The 25,754-nt window shown below is 43.4% G+C and overlaps 1 protein-coding gene across 1 annotated transcript in view; it reads right to left on the reverse strand.

Moving 5' to 3' along the window:
• LOC126094542 (gamma-aminobutyric acid receptor subunit alpha-6-like) overlaps positions 1–23,026 on the reverse strand; it is a 107,771-nt gene extending 84,745 nt beyond the window's left edge. The window contains exon 1 of the mRNA XM_049908973.1: positions 22,944–23,026. The gene's annotated coding sequence lies outside the window, so the exon portion shown is untranslated. The remainder of the gene's footprint in view (positions 1–22,943) is intronic.
• Positions 23,027–25,754: the final 2,728 nt, after the last annotated feature.

Below are 25,754 nucleotides of genomic sequence, written 5' to 3' on the forward strand. Positions count from 1 at the left end.
AAATACTGCACATGACTGATGTACATAACATGCAAAAAGCCGGAGCCAAAAGAAATATAAACCATTATAATACCAATACTTGACGGTGAAGACAACAGCAGCAGCAGCGGTGATGGTATTTGCATTGAGCATAAGGCAGTGAACAATCGAATCCCGCAGTAGATTTATTATGATGACCCCAACGAGCTAATACACTATTGGCCATTAAAATTGCTACACCACGAAGATGACGTGCTACAGACGCGAAATTTAACCGACAGGAAGAAGATGTTGTGATATGCAAATGATTAGCTTTTCAGAGCATTCACACGAGGTTGCCGCCGGTGGTGACACCTACAACGTGCTGACATGAGGAAAGTTTCCAACCGATCTCTCATGCACAAACAGCAGTTGACCGGCGTTGCTTGGTGAAACGTTGTTGTGATGCCTCGTGTAAGGAGGAGAAATGCGTACCATCACGTTTCCGACTTTGACAAAGGTCGGATTGTAGCCTATCGCGATTGCGATTTATCGTATCGCGACACTGCCGCTCGCGTTGGTCGAGATCCAATGACTGTTAGCAGAATAGGGAATAGGTGGGTTCAGGAGGGTAATACGGAACGCCGTGCTGTATCCCAACGACCTCGTATCACTAGCAGTCGAGATGACAGGCATCTCACCCGCATGGCTGTAACGGATCGTGTAGCCACGTCTCGATCCCTGAGTCAACACTTGGGGACGTTTGCAAGACAACAACCATCTGCACGAACAGTTCGACGACGTATGCAGCAGCATGGACTATCAGCTCGGAGACCATGGCTGCGGTTATCCTTGACGCTGCATCACAGACAGGAGCGCCTGCGATAGTGTACTCAATGACGAATCTGGCTGCACGAATGGCAAAACGTCATTTTTTCGGATGAATCCAGGTTCTGCTTAAAGCATCGTGATGGTCGCATCCGTATTTGGCGACAGCGCGGTAAACGCACATTGGAAGCGTGTATTCGTCATTGACATACTGGCGTATCACCCGGCGTGATGGTATGGGGTGCCATTGGTTACACGTCTCGGTTACCTCTTGTTCACATTGACGGCACTTTGAACAGTGGACGTTCCATTTCAGATGTGTTACGACCCGTGGCTCTACCCCTCATTCGATCCCTGCGAAAACCTACATTTCAGCAGGATAATGCACGACCGCATGTTGCAGGTCCTGTACGGGCCTTTCCGGATACAGAAAATGTTCGACTGCTGCCCTGGCCAGTACATTCGCCAGATCTCTCACCAACTGAAAACGTCTGGTCAATGGTGGCCGAGCAACTGGCTCGTCACAATACGCCAGTCACTACTCTTGATGAACTGTGATATCGTGTTGAAGCTGCATGGGCAGCTGTACCTGTACACGCCATCCAAGCTCTGTTTGACTCAATGTCCAGACGTATCAAGGCCGTTATTACGCCCAGAGGTGGTTGTTCTGGGTACTGATTTCTCAGGATCTATGCACCCAAATTGCGTGAAAATGTAATCACATGTCAGTTCTAGTATAATATATTTGTCCAATGAATACCCGTTCATCATCTGCATTTCTTCTTGGTGTAGCAATTTTAATGGCCAGTCGTGTAGATCGACTACGGCTGCTCATGACATCAGCTGCTGCAGGTAATACAACTCATTTGAATGAGGCTGTTTCAGTAATCTCTGAGATTAGAGAGAGAGGTATCACCGAATAAGTATAGAGACAGTAGTTAGAGAACTGCACAGACCAGCACGCAAAACATACCCTCGTAGGCAAGTTTGGATGACATATTGCAAGCTGTTCTTGTAGATATGAGGGAATATTCACATGAGAATAGTGGATTCAAGTATATTTTAACGGTTATTTGCCTGGGCATTACCTGTTAAAACAAAAACGGGTAGAAATGTCGCCGATGTTTTTGAGCGTTAGCTACAGACAGGGACGAATCGATGCCCAGAGAACCTCCAAACCGATCACGGTAGGGAGCTCTACAATACGTGTTTCAAGACCGTGATGCAGCGGTACGGAAAACATCACTACTCGACATTCACTCAGCTGAAGACAAGTATCGTTGAGCGTCAGAACAAAACAATAAAAGTTCGAATGTGGACGCGTTTTAACCTTCGCGGCTCATAAAAATGGACAGATATCCTCCCAGAAATAGTTGCTCAGTGTAATCGAACCAAACATGGCACAATAAAAATGAGACCAGTCGACGTTCGTGATAATGGACTCATGGAAACGGTATACTATCGCATTAAAATGCTGGATCCACGCAGACAGAAATGTAATGTAGGTGATTTGGTACGTATCTCAAAACACAAGACAGCATTTGAGAAATCATACCTACCGAACTGCTCAACAGAGATATTTACAATTTCTAAGGTGCAACGAACGAACCTTAGAACTTATACATTGAAGGATAGTAAAGGCAAAGAAATTGCAGGCTGCTTCTACACCGAGGAGTTGCAGAAAAGCTCGGAATCGGATGTGTTTCTCGTGGAGAGAGTCATAGGACGTCGGGAAAATAAAGCATTAGTCAAATGCCTTGGGTTTCCTGCAGCACAAAATGGTTGGATTGATGCTAACGATGTGCTATATAATGGGGGCGCACAGTCCACAACCACCGCAGTAGCGTAGCATTCTTGATAGGAGACGCATTAGAGGAGGTGGTGGTGTTCTAGACAAACTGCCAGTGGAATTACCCATTCCGGGGTATAACTTCTGTGGACCTGGAACAAAGCTTCAGAAACGCTTGGCACGAGGTGATCAGGGGGTTAATCTGCTCGACGAAGCGTGTATAGAACATGACATTGCATACGCTGCAAATAAAGATCTCTCAAGTCGTCACATTGCAAATAGGATTTTACCTGATAAGGCTAAGGCGATACAGAGAAGAAAGGATATTGGTATAGCTCAACACATCGCAGCGTTTGCAGTTGATAAAACCACGCGTGGAAAAATTGAGTTGGGTTTAGGAGTGATGAATTTAAGCGAGTTATGAACGCTGCGCGTTGTGCACTAAACAAAGAGGAGGAGAAGAGCGGGAAGCTGAGCTGTTTGAAGAACTGTATCCTGACAGCGATGTATGCAGCTAAAAACGCACTGAAGCAGAAAGGTACGGGAAAAAGATTAAGAGGATAGGTTAAAGCAACTCGGTTCCTACTAATACCCAAGACGTGTGGTGGTTTTCTTCCATTCCTAAGCCCAGCCCTCTCCGCGCTCTCGGCGGTAGGGCCCCTCGCTGATGGTGCTGCAGCTATTGCTCGAACGGTCAAGAACGCGCAAAACTGAGGCAAGGAGACATAACGACATGATGGAAGCCGCAGCCATCGCAAAAGGACTGTACTTGAAGCCGTTTAGGAAAGGGCTTGGTCTATTCATAAATCAAATAAAGCTCATTAGCGGTCCTACCACTCACAAATACTGATCTTACGTTTGTTAGAAACGAATTCAACATTCCAAGATTCCGTGGTGTGTTTATGCGGGATACATTACTGAAGACTATTTGGAAAACTCGTGAATGTTGTATTGTGAATTTAGATGTTGCTGGAGGCCCCAGCACCCAGTGGGTATCATACGTTATGAGAAATGCAGATACCATCTACTATTTCGACTCATTTGGTGACATGCAACCGCCAGAAGATTTACAACGATACTTCACTCGCAGAAGACGTGTGTTCTACAATTATCGGCGCTATTAGGGCTTTGATACAGGGTGTTTCAAAAATGACCGGTATATCTGAAACGGTAATAAAAACTAAACGAGCAGCGATAGAAATACACCGTTTGTTGCAATATGCTTGGGACAACAGGACATTTTCAGGCAGACAAACTTTCGAAATTACAGTAGTTACAATTGTCAACAACAGATGGCGCTGCGGTCTGGGAAACTCTGTAGTACGATATTTTCCACATATCCACCATGCGTAGCAATAATATGGCGTAGTCTCTGAATGAAATTACCCGAAACCTTTGACAACGTGTCTGGCGGAATGGCTTCACATGCAGATGAGATGTACTGCTTCAGCTGTTCAATTGTTTCTGGATTCTGGCGGTACACCTGGTCTTTCAAGTGTCCCCACAGAAAGAAGTCACAGGGGTTCATGTCTGGCGAATAGGGAGGCCAATCCACGCCGCCTCCTGTATGTTTCGGATAGCCCAAAGCAATCACACGATCATCGAAATTTTCATTCAGGAAATTAAAGACGTCGGCCGTGCGATGTGGCCGGGCACCATCTTGCATAAACCACGAGGTGTTCGCAGTGTCGTCTAAGGCAGTTTGTACCGCCACAAATTCACGAAGAATGTCCAGATAGCGTGATGCAGTAATCGTTTCGGATCTGAAAAATGGGCCAATGATTCCTTTGGAAGAAATGGCGGCCCAGACCAGTACTTTTTGAGGATGCAGGGACGATGGGACTGCAACATGGGGCTTTTCGGTTCCCCATATGCGCCAGTTCTGTTTATTGACGAAGCCGTCCAGGTAAAAATAAGCTTCGTAAGTAAACCAAATGCTGCCCACATGCATATCGCCGTCATGAATCCTGTGCACTATATCGTTAGCGAATGTCTCTCGTGCAGCAATGGTAGCGGCGTTGAGGGGTTGCCGCGTTTGAATTTTGTATGGATAGAGGTGTAAAATCTGGCGCATGAGACGATACGTGGACGTTGGCGTCATTTGGACCGCAGCTGCAACACGGCGAACGGAAACCCGAGGCCGCTGTTGGATCACCTGCTGCACTAGCTGCGCGTTGCCCTCTGTGGTTTCCGTACGCGGTCGCCCTACCTTTCCAGCACGTTCATCCGTCACGTTCAACAGTCTGTTGAAATTTTTCAAACAGATCCTTTATTGTATCGCTTTTCGGTCCTTTGGTTACATTAAACCTCCGTTGAAAACTTCGTCTTATTGCAACAACACTGTGTTCTAGGCGGTGGAATTCCAACACCAGAAAAATCCTCTGTTCTAAGGAATAAACCATGTTGTCCACAGCACACTTGCACGTTGTGAACAGCACACGCTTACAGCAGAAAGACGACGTACCCACAGACTGCGTTGTCTTCTATATGTTGCACATCACTTGCAGCGCCATCTGTTGTTGAAAATTGTAACTACTGTAATTTCGAAAGTTTATCCGCCTGAAAATGTACTGTTGTCCCAAGCATATTGCAACAAACGGTGTATTTCTATCGCTGCTCGTTTAGTTTTTATTGCCGTTTCAAATATACCGGTCATTTTTGAAACACCCTGTACATACTCTTTGGACATCTATGCATCATGTTTCTCTTGACGTTTATAAAGAAGAAGGAGCATGCTATATAAGGAGGAGCTTTAAAAATTCCTTCATCAGTTGAGGTTCAGATGCAATGTCGTACATTTTGACGTTAAAAGAACGATCATCTGTATTGCGTGCAAATTACTTCCCGCCAATTGATTTGAGCGTTGGTGAATGTAATATTGCATTGATGGGACTGGAGACGTACAACAGCATCCCAAATATCACTGAGACTAACAACAAACTGCATCTGGATATTAATGGTGAGACAGTATGGAAAATGTACTGAGCTACATGCAAACATCAATACACGTAAATCTGAAATAAGGACTGTAAATGCAACGACTGACTTTAACCAGAAAGGTTTAATTGGGCGCCTACTGGGTTTCATAAAAGGGCAGGTTTTGAAGATGGATCCTAGTAAATTTTACAAGTCGGCTCAAACTGTGGAATACTTCCTGTCAGCACAGTTAGAGTCGAGTGTAACATTGCAACGAATTCCTATCTCAACGACACTCTGATTCATACTATTTACGGATTTTTCCCCTCAGTTACAACGGGGTGTAAGATTGTTGAGACTCATGCCAAGGCAATAAACTTTCCAGTGACAGCTCAGACATTGGACTACTTGGAGCTGCGTATTGTGGACCAGAATAATCAGCTTGTTGACTTCCGTGGTGAGAAAATCATTATACAATCACATCTAAGGCAGCATGGGCGCACAGTATAAAACCAGTGTACGCAATCTACAGCACGTCATTTCGCTGCCGAACTGCAAAGTGATAACAGGCTTGGCTTGGAATCAGTTGGCTTGGAACCTCACAATGGCGTCCTCACTCAATATAACCAGTCCAGTAGAATATGATGGGAGAATTATAAGTCACGAATACTTCTCGCATAAACTTTACTCTTCAACCACATTTAACAAGAACGATGAAATTAGGATTGTCATCCAGCACCAAGTGGCACTCACGCTCCCATGCAAGAGTTTCATATATCTAGAGGAGTCATTCAAGAAAACCGATGGCAGCGATGCAGTGGGATCCAAGCTTATATGTAACGCTTTAGCATTCCTGTTCCAAGAGATAGGCTATGAACTCAATGGGTCTGAGATCGACCATACACGCAATGTCAGCATAACATCAACCCTTAAAACATAAATCTCCGCATCACTCGCAGATCTGCATAGTTTAGAAAAGGTGAGCTGGTTCATAGATGATCCGGAGGATAGAACAGTTGGAGAGTACAGGCGATTTACTGCATGCATACCTCTAAAAATGCTTATGGGGTACTTTGAGGACATGAGACAGATTATTATGAACGCTAAACAGGAACTCATTCTGGTATGGAGTGCAACGCACAATAACTCGTACATTCAAGGAGCCCAGAGGAGAATGTGATCACATTCAGCAAGGTAATATGGAAAATGCCTCACATCAGTGTATCTGACGATGAGCATTTGAAGCTTTTAAAGGTCCTGAATTCCGGTACATTTCTGTCACTGACATTTCGCTCGTGGAAGGTTTTCAAGTACCCAGTGTTACCGACTGTGAGCAGACAAACGTGGGCTATTAAAACCTCCTCGCAGCTAGACACCTAGATTCATCATACTTGCATTTCAGACTGATAGAAGAGGGAATATAGTAAATGATTCCACCGTGTTTGACAACTGGAAGTTAACTAATGCCAAAGTCTACCTGAATTCAGAATTCTACCCATATGACAATTTACACTTGCAGTGGAATGAAAATGTATACAGTCTAGCATGACATGTATGCACGGTTTTGTGCTGAAGAAGAAGGAGAAGGGTGTCTACTCAGTCCACGAGGAGCTTTCACCGATCATCGTAATAGACTGCTCGAAACAGAACAAGATAATTAAGTCTGCCCCTATAGATGTGCGAATTGAATTTGAATCTTCGACAAATTTCCCAGAACACACTGCCATGTATGCTCTACTTCTACATGACCATGTGATCAACTGCTGCCCACTCACCGGTGTTGTGCAACGAGCTGTGTAAATGAACAGGTGCTGCACCATACCTAGAGCATTTCAAAATAGCATCTAAAGGTGTGAACATCATTGTGGATGCTCAAAGTTTCTACGATGGTAAGCATATGCAGTCCATATTTAAAGATGTTGTATTCCTATCGTACACAGAAGATTCCGGAATAATAGAGACATTCTCAGTAAATATTGCATCACCTAGGTCTTTCAAGTACGACACGGAAGAGTGCAAAATGGTTAACACATTTCTACCATGGAATTCACTGGGATGATCCTGGCATACCCTGTAAAGATATGGCGATGGCGCTTAAATTATTCGACCACACAAATACTATCATCTACATGAAGGGGCAGGAGAAGATCTCATGGATGCGTTGAATCTATAAGTTTGCTGCTATTCAATACCTTCTCTCCACCAACTCAAGAACATGTATGAAAATAGTGTTGATGTGTCTGCTTTGGAAATGTAAAATTATTTTTAAGTTGGATGAGAAATAAATGATTTTTTACCTCACAACCTCTGCATTCTTTTTGTTTTTCAACCCTGTTCCCACTGAGACAGTGTATAGTTTTGACCACATGCTATGTCTGTAGTTTTCTTCAAGCACAGGAAATGTAATTTTAGACATGTCTGCTATATATCTTTGGAAGAGGACATGGTCACGTGCCTCCTGTTCCCATAACCCAATTCGCGCTGCACGATAGGCATAATTCCATGAAACGGTTCTATATATTTTGTTATTCAGCAAAACTAATGTCATTTATGACCTGCACAGCCTTTATATACATATACATACAAAACGAAATAGGGGATAGGGCTTCTGTAAATAACAACAACAAAGACGTATGGTGACGCATTTTTATTTTCTTCGTTTATTCAGTTCATACAAATACAGCATAGTTCTTGAGGTACAATATAATTGTTGAGGTACAATATAATTGTTGAGGTACAATGTAGTTTTTGAGGTACAATGTAGTTTTTGAGGTAAACTGACTCTGCTATGCCAATGCACAAATACTTTTAACTTACTCGCTACAACAATAACACTGGCAGGAATTGTTTTTATAAATCTACGCTAAAAACTAATGTGGAGATACTTTTACTACAACTAAATTCCACAGCCCCAGTAGCACAGCTTTTACAATATTTCTGATGGACTGTGCACGTTTAGAATCTAATTTTAACAGTCCCCAATAGCAAAGGTTTTTACAATAACAATTTTGATAGACAGTGAGCTAAATAGATATATACACACAAAAAACTATTCCAACTTGGATGGCTAGCGGCAGGTGAAAAATACACATTGCATCTGAAGAAATAAACCAATATACATTTTTTTCCTATTTTTGCATTTTTAATTTTTTTGTTTATGCTTCTTTTTAAATTTTTGTTTCTTTCACACACATATGGTTTTGTTCTTTTTTATCCTTTTTCTCCAAACATTCTCTATATGTATACACACATGTACATACTACACAAAATTATTTACACCACACAAACACCTAAAATTACTTATACTTACACTATGACTAAAGGGTCATACTACTATTAATACTACTACTACTACTACTCTGGAGACTCTCTCTCTCTCTCTCTCTCTCTCTCTCTCTCTCTCGCTAGAAGTGAGTAGTGTGAGTACGGGAGAGTTTCAATCCTGTCATCACAAATGACCCTTTTATCGCCATGAGGCGACAGACCGATTTTAGACTGCAGCACATTGTACACCTCGTGTCCACTGAATGGAATGCTGGTCTGCCGTACCATATGCGGTGGCTGCAGTGCAGCACCGCGAACACCACTGCACAGGCACCGCAAATATCTTCGATAGAGAGAGCTCTCGATGCCATACGATTCACACTCTTAGCCTGCCTCTGGGTGGCGCCTTCCAATGTACGATACCCATATATTTTTGAGTGTAGGCCTACAAACTCCACAATTAGCAATCCATTCGCCTCGTCCTTCATAAGACCGACAACCTTTTCGTTCTGTGGAATAATACCATAAGGATTATCGGCCATGTGTGAGGGCTTATCGAATTCATTACCGTGGCACCCCAATACTTCATATGGATCGCAGTTCTTCACCCAATAGATGAAGATATCTGTATCCATAGAAAGTAATTTAGGATCTGCTAAATGAGGTTTTGCAAACTCATGATGAAAGCGGTACATGTGGGGTTTGGACAGGTCTAGTATGCACATCCCCACATAAATAGGTTTCGTAAACTCTACTGCAGTCTTCGCCATCTCCACAGCAAAAAAGTTCATATTGAATATGGTGACCTGCTTAAAATTTGGTCTGGCAATTCATTTTCTTACGCCATAACACCCATCCCATTCAACTCTAATAAAAATTTCACGTCGTTCCCTCAAATTCTCCATTGTTTTACCGACAACTGAATTATTCATTAATTTATAAAAATCTTTCTCAAAGTCACAAGTTGCGGAAGCTCTCTGTATCATATTCAAATGAAGATACTCCTTTAACCAGGGGGACTGCTTGAAGGAGATAGCCCAGGTGATTCTAACCAGCTCCATACCCAAGCTGAGACACTGCTGGAGATTACAGTAATGAGTAATGTATCTCCACTTACTCTCCAGCGTTGTCATCAGTTTTGGCGTAATGCCTCCTCGCAGAACTAGTTGCTCTGGACACAGCGGCAAATTGGCGTGCGCATGATGCAAACTTATAGGGTATATGAGTTCTGCCTTCACCATACACCTAATCCCTTGCATTCGTCTTCGGGCTCCCATCGAAACTCAACAATCAGCCTTCGATTTGGTCAGCACGTTGTTGCTGTAAAGCTTATCAACCTCCCATGAAAATTTTTCGAGCTCAGTGAGCAGCCAAACTACAGGATAATCCCTGACATAAGATATCTTTAGGGAGCTAGATATAGCTAGACCCTCCATTTACCGGATCATAGTCATGTGTATGGATGTCCAGGTGTAGTATTCGGCTGAGTGCTTTAGCTGACCCTCTGACTTTCATCTCGGAAAATCGGGCGAGTATAGTACTCAAGGTGGATTTACGAAACGACTCGGCAATTGTTGTACTTCGTGGTTGGTTTGGGAAAGGAGACCAGACAGCGAGGTCATCGGTCTCATCGGATTAGGGAAGGACGGGGAAGGAAGTCGGCCGTGCCCTTTGAAAGGAACCATCCCGGCATTTGCCTGGAATGATTTAGGGAAATCACGGAAAACCTAAATCAGGATGGCCGGACGCGGGATTGAACCGTCGTCCTCCCGAATGCGAGTCCAGTGTCTAACCACTGCGCCACCTCGCTCGGTTGTTGTACTTCGTGTTATCACGTTATAATGAAGAGTTGTCTCTTCAACACCAGAATCAACTTTGGGGGGGGGGGGGGGGGGTATAATTTGATGCAGAGCGCCGCACTGCATTTAATGGTGCGATACCGTGGATCATTGACTACCTTGAGAAGCTCCGTTTCCGTGACACAGAGGCACGCCCTTACAAAACCAACAGGGTCGCGGTACCCTCCTGCCGGGTTCTCGATCCTCGTGAACAAGATTCGCTCCTCAAAGGCGTCTGCAATCACCGAGTATTCTAACTGCGGTATAGTATCACTGACCTGATGTCCTTCATTGAAAGGACGGGAGAGAGAACTGCCATTAGCCACAGGATCATCTATGTTAATATTAATACTATTTTGAGTCCACCCCGTTGATGGTGTTGGAGATGGCAAGTCAATATGCGCCGAGGCACGCATACCTTGCGTTTACGCCGATTCTGACGAGGTTCATAAGATGATAATGATGATGTTGACAGGGGAGGATGTTGCAGTGCTATCGGGTCAGAGCAATAGGAACATCCAGGCTGCGGTGATAGTTCCCGATGCTGCTGTAGACCCGACCCGGTAACTTGAGGGGTGATGGTTTGCTGCAGTCCCGGGAGGCGGCCGCGCCGCCGCCGGCTTCCCGCGCAGCGAATAGCGGCGCGCCTATGGGCGATGCGTGCAGTACCAGGCGCCGCTTTGGTGAGGAAGAAGGTTTAGCCGCGACTCGTATGCGCACCACACTGTGTTGAGGCTGTGGGGACGCGACCGCTGTAGAAGAGATAAAATAAATAATAGTTATAGTACATTGCTTACCACTGCTGGCACGGTGAAAGAAAGAATTCTGACGGATCACAAGGTTACAAGCAGAGTGAATTATTACCTTTTCCGCTCTGGCTCCGAGGCGTTAACACTTCATCAGGCGACTCCACCACAACCTCAAAAGTCATCATCGTCTAATAGGGCCAGATTAGAGGGCCTTTGACTGACCCATTCAGGTAGGTAATCGTCCTCGTCAGAATCTGGCAATTGGTCTGTCTCGCCTACAACAACAACAAAAAACAAGATATATAAACGATTTGTTAAACAAAAAAAGCTTCCTATACTACTACCACTACTACTACAACTACTACCACTACTACTAGAGGCACGTGCAAACGTAATCTTTTTTTTTTTTTTTCAACTTACAAGTATGCTGCTCGGGCATCTTATTATTTGCTGGATGTAAAGCCTCCAGCTGTCTGTCCAACAACTCGTTCTTCTCCTCTAGAGCTATTCCTGTAACAGGACGAGGCATAATTTTATTTATTTTGAATGCCGAGTTACACAGAAAGATCACATATGGATATTTTTTTTCTATACTTACGTGAGTGTTGTTGTTGGTTAACCACAGTTGGAGTCCGTTCCACGTAGCGTTGCTGATGCTGCAGTGGATAGTTCTTTTCACCCCCCCCCCCCCCCCCCCACCAGCTCTGCCTCCTGTTCAGTTTCCATTTGCATTGAGTGAGCTAGAGGAAAAAAAAGTATTAAATAAGAAAATTTTGAATCGCTACTATACAAGAACAAATTGCAATGAAAATTATACTCACACGACAATTCTGGTTGTGAGCCCACAACAGGAGGCTGGACTTGGAGAGTCTGCTACGGTCCAGCCCTCTCCGAGACGCACTCTCCACTCCAAGACAAAATCCTGGGGTTGTACTATAACAAGAAGACGGAATTAATAAGGCGAATTTAACATACACACGAACATCTACGCATAAAATAGAAATTATCTACTCACTCCAGAACTCTACGCCTCTTGCCGCTACACTCTGAAGCGTTGCTGCAGCTACCTCTCTTCATCTTGTGGAGAGAAAAAAACAAGTACACAGAGAGCTAACAGAACGCACAACAAGGCAGGCAGCAGCGGACTGAGGACAATGGAGGTTGGTTGTGTGTATATATATAGACTGAGGCAACCAACGAGAGAGCTTCATTTGAATATAAAGCCAATGAGAAGCTTTTATGGAACGTCACTATTTCTGGAAGGACTTGATGTGACCATGGTGTATCTCTCTCTCTCTTTCTCTCTCTCTCTCTCTCTCTCTCTCTCTCTCTCTCTCTCTCTCTCTCTCCAAATAACAAGAATGTTTTTATGATTAACGGTGTTTTCACAAACGTGCACATACATGATGAAGGCTTTTAGCGTTGAGTAGCTTACCGTTTCTGAGACATATGTTGTAAGCAGGATATTACGATTTCCGGAAAGGGTAACACGTGATGACTCGTTAGGACCATCAGGAAGAATGCAATCGGTATTATTCTGGGCTGTTTTCACGAACAGCTCCTGTTAGGACAAGAATTTCCATGCAGACAAGCTGGGACGTCACGAAAGCTACTACAAAATTGATGGTTAACTATTTCTGTGGCATTTTACCAATTCCGAGAAGGGATTAATAAGTAATGGACAGACTGTCCCGTTAGGGTCGCGAGGAAGAATGCAGTCAGTGTAATTCTGGGCTATTTCAGTGAACAGGTCCTCTTAGGACCAGAATTTCCATGCAAACAAGCCGAGACATAATGAAAGCTCCTACAAAAGCGATTGTTAACTATTTCTGTGGCGCTTTACTTCTTTTTCAGAGAGCTAGACTTGGCTCTTATTTACATAGACATGTGACGTCAGTATAACACTCGAAAAACTCTAACTCTATACCCAAAAATAGACACGACTTCCACCTGCTGGCTGCAGGCTACAAAGTGCTTGTGCGGTGTCGGCGGCGAAGGCATGTGCGTGCGTTGGAGCCTCTGATAAGTTGAGGCTGATGATAGTTCGAAAATGTTTTTTACGTACAATGAGTTTTTCTGCACTACATTATTTTCGGCTGTTTAAGCATTGTGAGCATGTTGACAGAACGTTATACATGCATTATTTTGACAATTCCACGTGTAGTGGACGTGTCTGTTGCATTATTTTGTGAACAAGTCTGTAGGCTGTGCTCTGCATTATTAGGACAGTTTAGAATTAGCGAGCATGTCTGTAGAGAGTTTTACATGCATTATTTTGACAATTTACGAGTTGTTATCGTGTCTGCACATCAGTGTACTACACTATTTCGGTGATTTACGAGTAGATTGCACATCTGTAGGCTGTGTATTGTGACCCCAAGTACATCAGAGCGAGTGTTTGTATCAGTGTAATAAATATACTGTGTCACATCTTTCCCTAAATAAATTGTTCCAAAATAAATAAAGTACACCCCTTCTATCCAGCAGCCCAGAACAGGCTGAGTCCTTTTCCCATTATTTTTTCCCTCAGACCGCCTTCTTGGATTATGTCACGGGAGGGACGACTGTGCCCTCTGGTGGCAGTACTGTGTACTAGGTCAGTTGGACTCCAGACCTCATGGTGGACACACCGGATGGAGCTATGGCCTCAAATTGATTAAATAAACACTGCTTGCAAAATAAAGACTGGGGCCCATCCTATCCAGCAGCCCAGCACAGGCTGAGTCCTTTCCCCACCAATTCCTAGGAAGAAGTGGCGGTCGGATGACTTAGTTTAGTGGAGGTAGCCCAAGTGACCTTTTTTCCCCGCCAAAATTTGAACTTCCCGCCATTTTCTTCGGGAGGGGAAGGAGAGAGCATGGGAGGAGGTTAGGTTAGTGGAGGAAACCCAGTTGACCTATTTTCCTCCCAAAACATGAACTTCCCACCATGATATCATAGCGATGTTGCCACTTCTATCGCCACCATCTTGGATCCGCCATCTTGAATAAATTTGGTAAAAATGCAGTGTGGGGTGGTACGAAGGTTCTCCCACTAATATTGTCACTTCACTTACTGTGTGATAATAGTTTTCTGATCTTAAACAACTTTGAGAACGTTCGGCAAACCAATATAATGAGATATAGTGTGACCACTAACGTAACGTTTAAGTTAAATTAATAGTTAACCACAACAAGAGTATGCAAACCATTGTAGTAAAGTATCCTGGGGCATTCCAATGTGCAAATGAAGTGTGAAGCCACGAAAATTTTACTGTGAACGGTATCACAGAAAAGTTGTTGTACATGCATAAATGTTTCTCGTAAATACTCCATGTTTCGGATTATCATGTGGGAAATTTGAAATTTGAAATTTGAAATGAATTTTTCTGAAGAGGAAAGCATGGTACTTATCTATTAGAAGACTAACGATTTTGCAAACATAGCTTCTGACAAGGCTCAGTTAGGAGTCACTAAAGGATCCATGTTGTAAATTCGTTAATTCATTCTTTCAATCATCATGTTCCACAGATCCCTTTAAAAAGGAAATCATTAGGAATGTGGAAACAGTCAACATACAATTTAGTGAAAGACAAGAAATATTACAAAAACTTAATATGTATCAGTATTTTACTTTGCGCTATCAGTGACTATCTCTGTTAAATTTAGCGAAGTCAATAAGAATGACAACAGCGATTTTGAAACTAGCTACAGCCTTTGCTAGAATTAACGTAAAGCATACCGGTACAGGTAAAAAAATATCATACGTTGTAGATATCAGTGTTCTGGGGCTTAAAATTTTCTAATCTTGATGTTTATTAGACCAATGAGTATATTGCTGCATGTGCATAACTTAATCATAGCTAACACTTGGTTCAAGAATCATAGAGAAAAGGCTGTATACATGGAAGAAGCCTGGAGATACTGACAGGTTTCAGATAGATTTTATAATGGTAAGACAGAGATTTAGGAACCAGGTTTTAAATTGTAAGACATTTCCAGGGGCAGATGTGGACTCTGACCACAATCTATTGGTTAGATTAAAATTGAAGAAACTGCAAAAGGTTGCAGTTTAAGGAGATGGGACCTGGATAAACTGACTAAACCAGAGGTTGTACAGAGTTTCAGGGGGAGCATAAGGGAACAATTGACAAGAATGGGGGAAAGAAATACAGTAGAAGAGGAATGGGTAGCTTTGAGGAATGAAGTAGGGAAGGCACCACAGGATCAAGTAGATAAAAAGACAAGGGCTAGTAGAAATCCTTGGGTAACGGAAGAAATATTGAATTTAATTGATGAAAGCAGAAAATATAAAAATGCAGTAAATGAAGCAGGCAAAAAAAAATTACAAACGTCTCAAAAATGAGATGGACAGGAAGTGCAATATGGCTAAGCAGGGATGGCTAGAGGACAAATGTAAGAATGTAGAGGCATATCTCACTAGGGGTAAGATAGATACTGCCTACAGGAAAATAAAAGAGACCTTTGGAGAAAATAGAGCCACTTGTATGAATATCAAGAGCTCAGATGGAAACCCAGATCTAAGCAAAGAAGGGAAAGCAGAAAGGTGGAAGGAGTATATAGAGGGTCTATAGAAGAGCGATGAATTTGAGGGCAATATTATGGAAATGGAAGAGGATGTAGATGAAGATGAAATGGGAGATATGATACTGCGTGAAAAGTTTGACAGAGCACTGAAAGACCTAAGTCGAAACAAGGCCCCGGGAGTAGACAACATTCCATTAGAACTACTGACGGCCTTGGGAGAGCCAGTCCTGACAAAACTCTACAATCTGGTGAGCAAGATATATGAGACAGGCGAAATACCCTCAGACTTCAAGAAGAATGTATTAATTCCAATCCCAAAGAAAGCAGGTGTTGACAGATGTGAAAATTACCGAACTATCAGTTTAATAAGTCACACCTGGAAAATACTAACGCGAATTCTTTACAGACGAATGGAAAAACTGGTAGAAGCTGACCTCGGGAAAGATCAGTTTGGATTCCGTAGAAATGTTGGAACACGTGAGGCAATACTGAACGTGCGGCTTATCGTAGAAGGTAGAATAAGAACAGGCAAACCTACGTTTCTAGCATATGTACACTTAGAGAAAGCTTTTGAGAATGTTGACTGGAATACTCTCTTTCAAATTCTAAAGGTGGCAAGGGTAAAATACAGGGAGCGAAAGGCTATTTACAATTTGTACAGAAACCAGATGGCAGTTATAAGAGTCGAGCGACATGAAAGGGAAGCAGTGGTTGGGATGGAAGTGAGACAGGATTGTAGCCTCTCCCCGATGTTATTCAATCTGTATATTGAGCGAGCAGTAAAGGAAACAAAAGAAAAATTCGGGTTAGGTATTAAAATCCATGGAGAAGAAATAAAAACTTTGAGGTTCGCCGATTACATTGTAATTCTGTCAGACACATCGAAGGACTTGGAAGAGCAGTTGAACGTAATGGACAGTGTCTTGAAAGGAGGCTATAAGATGAACATCAACAAAAGCAAAACGAGGATAATGGAATGTAGTCGAATTAAATCGGGTGATGCTGCGGGAATTATATTAGGAAATGAGACACTTAAAGTAGTAAAGGAGTTTTGCTATTTGGGGAGCAAAATACTGTAACTGATGATGGTCGAAGTAGAGAGCTTATAAAATGTAGACTGGCAATGGCTAGGAAATCGTTTCTGAAGAAGAGAAATTTGTTAACATCGAGTACTGATTTAAGTGTCAGGAAGTCGTTTCTGAAAGTATTTGTATGGAGTGTAGTCATGTATGAAAGTGAAACATGGACGATAAATAGTTTGGACAAGAAGAGAATAGAAGCTTTCGAAATGTGGTGCTACAGAAGAATGCTGAAGATTTGATGGGTAGATCACATAACTAATGAGGAAGTATTGAATAGGATTGGGGAGAAGAGAAGTTTGTGGCACAACTTGACAAGAAGAAGGGATCGGTTGGTAGGACATGTTCTGAGGCATCAAGAGATCACCATTTTAGTATTGGAGGGCAGCGTGGAGGGTAAAAATCGTAGAGGGAGACCAAGAGATGAATACACTAAGCAGATTCAGAAGGATGTAGGCTGCAGTACATACTGGGAGATGAAGCAGCTTGCACAGGATAGAGTAGCATGGAGAGCTCCATCAAACCAGTCTCAGGACTGAAGACCACAACAACAACAACTTGGTACGATGACGTAAGTGACGTTCTATTTACTTGCTTTTTCAATGTTTGCTGGTGTTTACAAAACCAAGCTCTATTTCGGAATAAAAAGTAATGACATGAAATGTACGATATTTTTTAACAAAACTTGATATCACGCTCGGAAAAGATATCTGAGTGATTCAGGAGGAATATCAAATAATTTGTGAAGTGATTTTAAATGTGAAAATCAACCGAATAAGACCGATGAACATGTCTCCGATTTTCGATCTTTACGGTATTGGAGCCATGAATGATTATGAGGACAAGTGTGAATATTACTTACCGAAATGCTGTGGCAGACAGAATAATGATGGGACACACGACTGATCCATCCTACAAGAGGTGTGGGGGTTCTGAAACAAATGGCAGCACTGCGATGTTGCACCGAGGCAACAGCTGCAAGTATACCCAGTGAGCAATCGGGGGTTGGCTCAGTGAGCAGTCGTGAGCTCATGTATGTGTCGTGCTTGAGTGTTGTTTAATTGAGCAAGACCATTGTATCAGTGAGTACCAATACACCGCATACATTCACCCGTCACAATACACAAACATGTTTTTTGTGTATGGGTACTGTAATGGCAGTGCCCCTGCAACTGTGACAGAATAGCACAGATGTTTCCCTGATCGTCGAACCCACTCTGCCAGGTTATTTTCCAGGGCTTTTCAAACATTATAATCCGAACGCTACCCAGTGTACATGAGGCCGTCCACTCAGTTGAGGAAAAGGAAGACCTTACTGCAATGGTATAACAGAGCTCCACCACCAGTACACGACGCATTAGCCGTCAGTTCGCTATTCACAAGCGCGAGAATTGTGTACCTCACACTTCCATATGCAACCCGTGCGACCTCTGCGTCCAGGCTACTCAGTAAGCAGACAACAATTTTGTGAATGGTTGGCTGGACACAGAGACGTCATCTAATACACTTTATTTGCAGATAAGGCTACATTTACAAGCAATGGTATGATGAACACCCACACTTCTCATACATGTGCGATGGAGAACCCACAGATTAGGGAAACAAGATTCAAAGTTAGGTTCTCAGTGGGCGTCTGATGTGGTATGATTGATGACCTGGTGAAAGTACTGTGTTCCTGCAAAACTGCGTGACAGCCGCAGAATACGCGCATTTCCTAATAACTTCTGGGAGATGTGATATTAGAGCAACGACGGGAAATGTGCCTGCAGCATGATGGACCACTGATTCACCGTACCAGCCAAGAATCCCAGTATCTGAATAACACATTTCTTCAACAGTGAACTGACCTTGGCCGAACCATTAACTGGCCTGCCAGACCACCCGACCCAACCCCATTACACTTCTGTTTATGGGGCTGGTTAAAGGGGGATGTGCACGCAACGAAGGTGGATACACGAGAAGAACTTGTTGCTCACATCACCGACGTTGTTGCCCGCACTGAAGCCTGCCGAGTTGATGATCGATGTGCAATACGCACACACATTCACACGCACTGACAAGTGCACTCAAATGTGTGGGGGACTTTCTAGACACCTCTTGTAGGATGGCTGTATCTCTGCCCCACCATTATTCGTCCTCCACAGCGCCTACACAGCATTTCGGTAAGTAATATTCACACTTTTCTTCACAATTATTCATGGATGTGTGTAGTCTTCAACCCGCTTTAGTTCTGTACCGATCGAAAATCAGACTCATGTTTATTGGCCTTTTTCGGTTTATTTTCACATGTAGAGTCGCCCCACAAATTAAATGACATTCCTCCTGAATCACCCTATATATTAATAATAATGAACTGACGAATGCAATTTAAAATTGAGAAAGAACCGGATGATGAGTAGTTCCGTTTCAGAAGGGACAAAGATACAAGTGAGTCAACTGGACTGTTACAAATAGTAGCGTAAAGATACCTACAAACGGTTCAAATGGCTCTAAGCACTATGAGACTTAACATCTGAGGTCATCAGTCCCTTAGACTTACAATTAGAACTACTTAAACCTAACTAACCTAAGGACATCACACACATCCATGCCCGAGGCAGGATTCGAACCTGCGACCGTATCAGCAGCGCGGTTCCGGACTGAAGCGCCTAGAACCGCTCGGTCACAGTGGCCGGCGATAGCTACAAAAAGGCAGGGAAGCTTCTGGCAGTTTTTGTCTTCTTGGAACGAGCCCTTGATTGGGTTCAGTAGACTATTACATATCCTGAACAAGATCGGAATTGACTGGGAGGATAAATTAATAAGGAATTTATACATAAAACAATGGATAGAAGTAAAAATAGAAGATGACAAATGGGGGAGAGATTAGACAAGCCAATTGTCTTTGATCTACACTGTTTAATATCTGTTTAGATGAATTAGTCAATAAGTGTCTCCAGCGAAAAAGTGCTATGGCAAAAGGAGGAAGAATAATGAGATGTGTAATAAGATATGCTGATGACATGCTATTAATAAGTGAAAATGAAAAGGCGATTAACAATGTGTTACAAGAACTGAACTCCAACTGTGAAGAATATGGAATGAAGGTAAATGTGGAGAAGACTAAGATAATGGTTTTTACAGAGGAATCAAGGAAGAGAAAAGTTAATATCTGGATGAGTTATTGCTAAAAATTGATAACCTGAGGTGCCTAGGACGCATAATAACTAGTAACATGACATGTAATCAAGATATAAAAACACTAATAGGTACTGCAGAAGAAATTTTTTACAGGAATCTTTTCTGTGGTTCATTAAATAAACAATTAAGCCGACCAGAGTGGCCGAGCGGTTCTAGGCGCTACAGTCCGGAACCGCGCGACCGCTACGGTCGCAGGTTCGAATCCTGCCTCTGGCATGTATGTGTGTGATGTCCTTAGATTAGTTAGGTTTAAGTAGTTCTAAGTTCTAGGGGACTGATGACCTCAGATGTTAAGCCCATAGTGCTCAGAGCCAAACAATTAAGGAAAAGAATAGTGAAGTGTTTTGCATGAAGGGTTGCTCTGTACGGTGCCAAAACAGACACTCCAGCGGCGAGAGGAGAAATGCTTAGAAATTTTTGAGATGTGGATTTGGAGCAAAATGGAATGTGAGAAATAGAGAGATAAAATATTGGGTTGTTGTACCAGTTCGCGGCGATTTTCCCTAAGCGTGATAAACACAACAGATACACGTAAGAGAGACTCTAGTGATCAATAATATATTCTCCTTCACTATTTACAACAGTCTTTCAACGCTGAGGTAACTTTTCGGTTCCGTGACTGTAGTGAAATCACGTGGTTTTGAGGCGAAGAACTCATCGAGCCAGGTTCGGAGGCGCAATTTCGTCTGAAAAGGAAGTTCCTTGAAGGTTGTTTGATAGAGTGCGGAAACGGTTAAAATCTGATGGTGCAGGGACAGGTGAATAAGACGTGTCCGGAATGATTTCCCAATCCATCTCACGTATAGTGTTTTTCATTAGTCTATCAGAACGCGAGTATAGGTTATCGTGGGGTAGCATCACTTCAAGCAGTGTTTCTGGTCGTTGTTCTTGGACTGCGTCTGCAAGCCGTCTCAGTTGTTGTCAATAAATGTCAGCAGAGATGATTACATCTCGGGCAAGCAATTCGTAATACACCACACCGTCGCTTTTCCACCAGATGCATAACATTAGCGTTTGTGAATGCGCGCAGGTCTTTGTACAAGCAGCTGCTGCTTCTTTTGGGCTCAATCATTCCTTTCTTTTCCTTACGACAGCATAAAGACACCATTTCTCCTCAACAGTAACGATACAGGACAGGAATGGTCGGTGTCGTTCACGAGCCAATTGATGACGAGCAAGCAGATATGCAAATATGGCGACCTGCTGATTTGTGTGATTTTGGCACAGAGCATGCGGTACCCACACATCATTTTTGATCCTTCCCAACTGCATGCAAATGTCGCACGATAGTGGAATGATCGCAGTTCAAATGGTTCAAATAGCTCTAAGTACTATGGGACTTAACGTCGGAGGCCATCAGTCCCCTAAACTTAGAACTACTTAAACCTAACTAGCTTAAGGACATCACACACACCCATGCCCGAGGCAAGATTCGAAACTGCGACCGTAGCAGCCGTGTGGTTCCGGAGTGAAGCGCCTAGAACCGCTCGGTCACCGCGCCGGCTTTAGATCACAGTTCAACACATTTGTCAGTTCTCGGGTACATTGACATGGATCACTGAGGATTAATGCGTTTGAACGATCTTCATCAAACCCAGAAGGTCTTCCTGAATGTGGGGAGTCGCTAATGTCAAAACGATCCACCTTAAAATGAGAAAACATTTTCTTGCCGTTCTCTGTTCAATTGCATTATCCCCACACACGGCGCTAATGTTTCTGGCTGCCCACTCTGATATTATCCCTCTATTAAATTCAAACAGAAGACGAAATGTTCCGATTTATCCACTTGGTACTCCATTTTCTAGAGTCCACAGCTCCTCTCTTTACCTCGAAATGACAAAATGACAATATGTTAACTCAAACAGCAACAGTGAATTACATATAAAACATGGCAATCGATAACTTAACCCATAGCAAACGGAATCTCAACACGCAAAACAAAAATGCACCGACCTAATACTAAATGAGATTGTTACACAGAGTGAATGAGAAAAGACAAATACTGGAAATAGTTAAAAGCAGGAAAATACATCGTTCAGGACATTGGAGGAGAAGAAAGAAAACAATAAATAACACATTCGATGAGATGTTGAGTGGAAAGAGGACCAAAGGAAGAAGAAGATATCATTTACAGATTGAGATTTTCACTCTGCAGCGGAGTGTGCGCTAATATGAAACTTCCTGGCAGATTAAAACTGTGAGCCGGAGCGAGACTGGAACTCGGGACCTTTGCCTTTCGCGGGCAAGTGCTCTACCAGCTGAGCTACCCAAGCACGACTCACGCCCCGTTCTCACAGCTTTCTTTCTGCCCGTACCTCGTCTCCTACCTCCCAAACTTTACAGAAGCTCTCCTGCGAAACTTGCAGAACAGTTTCATATCAGCGCACACTCTGCTGCAGAGTGAAAATCTCAATCTGGAAACATCCCCCAGTCTGTTGCTAACCCATGTCTCCGCAATATCCTTTATTTCAGGAGTGCTAGTTCTGCAAGTTTCGCAGGAGAGCTTCTGTAAAGTTTGCAAGGTAGGAGACGAGGTACTGACAGAAGTAAAGCTGTGAGGACGTGGCGTGAGTCGTGCTTGAGTAGCTCAGTTGGTAGAGCACTTGCCCGCGAAAGGCAAAGGTCCCGAGTTTCAGTCTCGGTCCGGTTCACAGTTTTAATTTGCCGGGAAGTTTCAAGATATCATTTAACTGACGACACGACGATAACTGCATCGTGCATTTCTACAAGAAGAATGGTGGAAAACCAGGAGGACAGAAGAACGCTGAATTTGCAGTGAGCGGAACTCATTATCGCAATCTAGTGGAAGTGAATACCTGGGTGTGAAGGCTGGCTGTACGGCGCGAACCAAGGTGTGACGGCCCGCGGAGCAGGCGGCAACACGGAGAGGGCGGCGCGGCGAGACGGACTGCGCGCAGCTGTCGTTGGCCGGATGCCGGCGCCGGCGCCCGTCTGCATATAGCAGCGCCCACGCCATCTTCCTGCAGGGCTCACCGTTATGACCGTTTTGACTCCATCTGTAGAGGGCGCCACAGCCGAGGCCTTAGAGTGAGCAGTTTGCACTAAACTACCAGCATGGTTGTTTGCTGCTGTTGAGGTCTTCGTTCTGAAGACTGGGTAATTCCCAAGAATGGTTGCCTATCGAAGTTGGAGGGCTCCAAACGATACATATCGAACGTGCGATAGTAAATCGATTATGGAAGTCTTTGGCGCGCGTTACGAGAATGTTTCAAGTTGTCACTACAACAACAAAAGAGAAGCATTAGAGAGGTACTTGTAAATTCAAAGGAGACGACTTAACTTACTCGTCGGTGTTATCGTCTTGTGACAGTCCGCGTGATGTATAAGCTACAGGGGCAATTCCTTTTTATCCCGTACCCAGGGTAAACTCTGCCAATATCGCGGAGGAATATCGGCAGTGTCGTATGCGTCGACTTTCCCCTGCAAACGCAAGTTGTGAAAGTATAGGTACTGGAACAAATACAGTTCGTCCCTCTGTCCTGGACGCCCTTCTCTTTTTATGGTGGACTAGACAGACTTCCACAGCCGTTCTATATTCTGGGTATGGACACTGGCGTCATCTGAAGAGACAAACTCCACAGAGCAGTTCACGAATTCGTGGTCGAACCCTTCAGCTTTGAGAGTCTGGTACAACTGAAACCCGTCTGTGATGGCTTTTCTTCCAGGCAGTATGAAATGTTTTATGAGACCGACTAAAGTCACCTTATCCCGGGACAATACCCTCACAACGAAACACTTGTGGGACTCCCTTTCTATCCCACCAAAAACCCAAATATGATCTACTTCACTTTTAGAAGGTCGTTCTCTCTGATTCTTTCGTCTAGAAATATGAGATTCGTCTACATCTACTATTTTATTCGGTCTACCAATTGGCACACTGTCATTTGTCACTATCACGTAGCACACTTCTCGGCAAAACCCGAAGTAGTCGCACACGGTATTTGCCGACAACTCAGTTTCTGATGCTGTGGCTTGCAACGTGTAATCTCGAATACAGCACGACACAAGAATTACGCTCATCTGAATCGATAATTTGGAGTACTCGAACCACGTATTTTTCCTGATGCTGGTTCGCTTTCCGCAAAGTCCGCAATGAAATTACAACGGAATCTCAGTGTCCACACTCTTCTTATGGAGTTTCACAGACTTTGCAGCACCACAGTCAACACAGTCCCTCCTTTCCTCGTCCAGCAGAAGTCCATATTTCCGGCAAAAAGTCAAACATTTATCTATGCTGGATGTGCATGGAATTAGAGTTTTCCATGTGAGGCAATCCGCAGAAGAAACTTGAAAAGTAGCACACATTACACTCGCTACCAAGAGAAACCGTGTCGATTCACAAACAATTACGGCGGGAATGTAATGTACACGAACTGAAGAAACAACGCAAAACTGATAAAAAATGACGATCACAAATAATTTATCATAACGCTCGCCACGGGACTTCCATAATCGATTTACTATCGCACGTTCGATATGTATCGTTTGGAGCCCTCCAACTTCGATAGGCAATAATTCTTGGAAATTACCGAAGACTGTTTCGATGTAGCTCTCCACGCAGTCTATTCTGTGCAATGTAATGCGCCAGTCTTCAGCCCATAAAAAGCGCGTCACTTGTTTGTATTGCGTCAACTTATTATCGATTTTTATGTGCTAGAAGAATGAAGAAATTAAGTTGTTTATATATATTTCTTACATTTTTGTGTTAAAATGTTGTAGATGTGTGACACCTGATGGTCGAGAAAAGCTGTGTCCTGTACAGTCAGCGAGATTGCAAAACTCCGCCGACTGCTGTACCGCGGAGTGCGGCAAAGATAACAACTACGATGCAGTTACGAACGTTTGCCAGCGACTGCAAAGAAGAAACACTTATTGTTAAAGAGAGAATTAGCGTGATAAGTTTGTTCGCAAAGAATGGTTCTCGGCTTGTTCTTTTAGAATTTCAGCAGTAGTATCCGAGTATTGTTCGAGTAGCGAGCCTCGAGAGAGATTATCTCAAGAGAGTGATTAGATCGGCTCGCACGTACGATACATGAAATAGTCTACAATGGGGACAGAACTCAAGTGTGTTCAAAGCAGTTCTAAGTCGTTTAGAAAGATATTTTGGAAAGCTTATCCGCTTATGAAGAAAATGGTTATTTCGGCAATTTAGGTAGAGTGTAGCCTCACCAGACATAGGAAAAGCTGCGATTTATTGAAGTATGAGATTTGTTTCTCCTAGTTGTGATTAATGGTGCGTTGTGGTGCTTAATAGCCACGCGATGGTAGGCGAACCGCATTTCAATATTTTTGTAAGATTTTGGTTGGTCCAAATGGCTCTGAGCACTATGGGACTTAACATCTGAGGTCAGCAGTCCCCTAGAACTTAGAACTACTTAAACCTAACTAACCTAAGGACATCACACACATCCATGCCCGCAGGATTCGAACATGCGACCGTAGCAGTCACACGGTCCTGGACTGAAGCGCCTAGAACCGCTCGGCCACCGAGACCGGCAGTAAGATTTTCCGTTGTATGTTGTACGTGAAGAGTCGTGTTCACGCGAAGTCGCTTAGTTATTTTGTGGTTGGGGATTAAAGCAAGCTAAGGGATAGTAGCGTTGCAC

The sequence above is a fragment of the Schistocerca cancellata genome, chromosome 8 (assembly GCF_023864275.1).
Source record: "Schistocerca cancellata isolate TAMUIC-IGC-003103 chromosome 8, iqSchCanc2.1, whole genome shotgun sequence".
NCBI lineage: Eukaryota > Metazoa > Arthropoda > Insecta > Orthoptera > Acrididae > Schistocerca > Schistocerca cancellata.